At 41.7% G+C, this 3378-nt stretch overlaps 1 pseudogene; it reads left to right on the top strand.

The window, feature by feature from the left end:
• The first annotated feature begins 1481 nt into the window (after positions 1-1481).
• On the top strand, positions 1482-3047 carry LOC117022524 (PC4 and SFRS1-interacting protein-like; annotated as a pseudogene).
• Positions 3048-3378: the final 331 nt, after the last annotated feature.

The following is a 3378-nucleotide window of genomic DNA, read 5'->3' as shown; positions in this document are numbered from 1 at the left end:
ACTTTTTCTAGGATGAGTTTGAGAACTTAATTGTCAGACCTCGTATATCATCTACTATTGGCAGGTCACTTCACACCAATGCTTCTCAACTGGTGACAAGTTTGATCCCTGGGAGACATCTGGCAATGTCTGGAAACAGTTTTTGAATGTCCCAAGTAGGGCGTGAGGATGATGGGGGAAGCGGTTGCTACTGGCAGCGATCGGTACCAGCCACGGATACTGCTCAACATTCAAAATGTCGGTAGTTCTGGGGCTGAGAAACTGCTTTACATGGATTGACACTAACACAATCCAACAGTAGGTATTTGTCCTCATGAAGAAACTGATATAGAAGAGTTTAAGTAACTTCCCCAACCCCATGCAGCTAGTAAAGAGAAGAGCTGGGATTCAAATCCATGTTGTTCTCACTCTAAAACCCATGGCCTTCAAATTGTATTTTTTTTTACAAGAATCCAAATCAACAGAGACTGCTATTGCGAATGTGTAAAGTAGGTGCCACAGCACAGAGTGCACAGGAACAGACCACTCTGGTCAAACAACTGCTCTCTGGCATGTAGCCCTGAGGATTATCACAACAGACTTGTTTCTCTTATGCCTCATCCTGCTCCAGCTGTGTGTGTATCCATATCCCACAGTGGGAGAGAGGTGGAGGCAGTTTGTGCTCCTTGAAAATACCCGTGCCTATAATGAATGCTCACTACCACTCTAATGCTCCCTGCTAGTACACTTACTGCTGGTGGCCTCAAATTTGAAACACACTGTGGTTTTAAGGACTTTCTGGGCCAACTAGACTTAAATCCACTTGTCGATGAGACAAAATTAAATTGTGAATATTTTGTACTCACATTCGTACATCAAAAGTGCCCTCCAGGTGGTCTATTTCTTGTTGGCTCAGCCAAACAGATGTGTAAATCCGCCGCGAATTTCGTAATAGGACACAATATTTGGAATCAAAACGATCCACTGACACAACCATGCTGTGTTTCCCGGCCATGATTTCACCTCTTCAACTCACTTAAAAATGGAAACAAGTCTAAGTATGCCATTTTAATCATATTCTAAACATTAGATGCATAAATACTTTGCAGTCAAACAAGTATTTTATTATTCTGTGGAGAAAGCATGTGTGTTATTGTCATTATGATATGCTCATGATTCTCACAAGACATACGAGTTCAAGCAGTGCAGTGACTGCCACAGCGGTAGTGATTTGTTGCGGCTGAGACGCCTCTGTGGCAGCTGGTGGCACAGGTGGCTCACGTGGACAGAGGCAGAGGCAGCCCACCCGCCACTGCAGCCTCAGCACCCACAGGCCCAGCAGGAGCATCAGGACACCCCGATGCATCCTCCGGGTTCTGCCGCCCCGACAGCCCTCGTCTCCAGTGCTTCCTCCCTCATCTCCTCCTCCGTCCATACTGCAGCACCTCCTCCCTGGGCTTCCGACTTCAGCTTCGCCCATCGCCCCTCGGTCCTCGCGAAACATGACTCGCCATTTCGAACCTGGAGACCTCATCTTCATCAAGATGACAGGTTATCCTTCTTGTCCAGCAAAAGTAGATGAAGTTCCTAATGGAACTGTAAAGCCACCCACAAATAAACTACCCATTTCCCTTTTGGGAACTCATGAGACTGCTTTTCTAGGCCCAAAGGATATAGTTCCTTACTCAGAAAATACGGAGAGTATGGAAAACCAAATAAATGAAAAGGCTTTAATGAAGGCTTATGGGAAATAGATAACAATCCAAAAGTGAACTTTTCAAGTCAACAGGCTATCAGTTAAACAATCGAATGCATCATCTGATGTTGAAGAAAAAGAACTAGTGTTTCAAAGGAAGATACTGACCATGAAGAAAAAGCCAGCAATAAGGATGTGACTAAAGCAACTGACATAACCACTCCAAAAGCTGCCAGAAGAGACAGAAAGGCAGAAAAGCAAGTAGAAACCAAGGAGGCAGGAGTAGTGCCAACAGCCTCTGTTAATCTAAAAGTGGTCCTCACAGAGGATGACCTGCAGCTACAGAAGTCAAGGTTCCAAAACCAACAGGCAGAGCCAAAATGGTAAAATAGACCTGTCCTTCAGAGAGTGACATGGGAACCGAAGAAGACAAAAGTAAGAAAAGGGAGCAAGAAGAAAAACAACCTAAAAAGCAGCTTTAAAAAGATAATTAAAGCCAGACAGAAGAAGATAAGCCAAGATAATAAGTACTAGCCAACAAAAGAGAGGAAGAAAGAAATTGAATCAAAAGGAAAAATTTAGCTAAAACAGGGATTACATCAACCTCTAGTTCTGAAGAGGAAGGAGATGATCAAGAAGGCGAAAAGATGAAAAAACATTGGAAGGAACTTTCAGACTGCTCATAGAAGAAATATGCTGAAAGGCCAACATGAGAAAGAAGCAGCAGATAGAAAACACAAGACAGAGGAACAAATGGAAACTGAGCAATGGAATAAACACGAAGGAAAGAAACCAGAAGGTAAGAAAGTGGAGAACAAACGAGACATATCAATGGATACAAAGGATACATGCTGAAATAAAAAAACTCACTCAGAATTGATAACCTTGATGTGAACATATGTACTGAGGCCTTGGATGAGCTTACTTCACTTCAGGTCACAATGCAACCAGCTCAGAAACACACACACATGATTACCACACTGAAAAAAAATACAGTGATTCAAAGTAAGTCAGATTATCGTGGCAAAGTCTAAGGTGTTTTATAACAACTTTAAGAAACGTGTTTCTGAGTTGGTAAAGGAGATTCTGTAATCACACAAGTACTGAATAAATCTCTTGCTGAGCAAAGAGAAGCATGAAGAAGCAAATCAAACCAAAGATCAAGGGAAGAAAGGGCCAGACAGAAAGCTAGAAAAGGAACAAACAGGTTCAAAGACTAAATGGAGGATCTGATACTCAAGACAGAAATCAACCACAACATAACGGAGACAGCAGTGAAGAAAGCCAAGGTGAGCCCAGTGGTAAGAAACAGCCGTCCAGTGAAGACAGAGAGACCGAAGGATCTTTGAAGGACTCTATGCTAGATAACTAGGTTGACACACTTGGAATATAAAGAACATTTGAGGAGCTTGTAATGGTTTCCATTTGAAATATTCAGACTGCTGAAAGACTTAAATTTTTGTAAACATAGGTTTTGATGTTTAAAACTTCTTTTGAGGGAGAAAATTCCTTTGTCTTTGTTTAAAAGTAATTATACATTGCTGAATTGTACTTGTACAGTATCAACGGCTACATTATACAATAAATGTGAGGGAAAAATCAATTTAGGAAATGTTGAACTGCTTTTCCAGACATGGGTTGTAGCGTGTTTTCACTTAGTGTGTGTATGCTAATGTGTAATTGATAATAGAAAAAAAGTTACA

This window comes from Rhinolophus ferrumequinum, chromosome 5, assembly GCF_004115265.2.
Source record: "Rhinolophus ferrumequinum isolate MPI-CBG mRhiFer1 chromosome 5, mRhiFer1_v1.p, whole genome shotgun sequence".
Classification (NCBI taxonomy): Eukaryota; Metazoa; Chordata; class Mammalia; order Chiroptera; family Rhinolophidae; genus Rhinolophus; species Rhinolophus ferrumequinum.
This window is presented reverse-complemented; position numbering and strand designations above follow the sequence as displayed.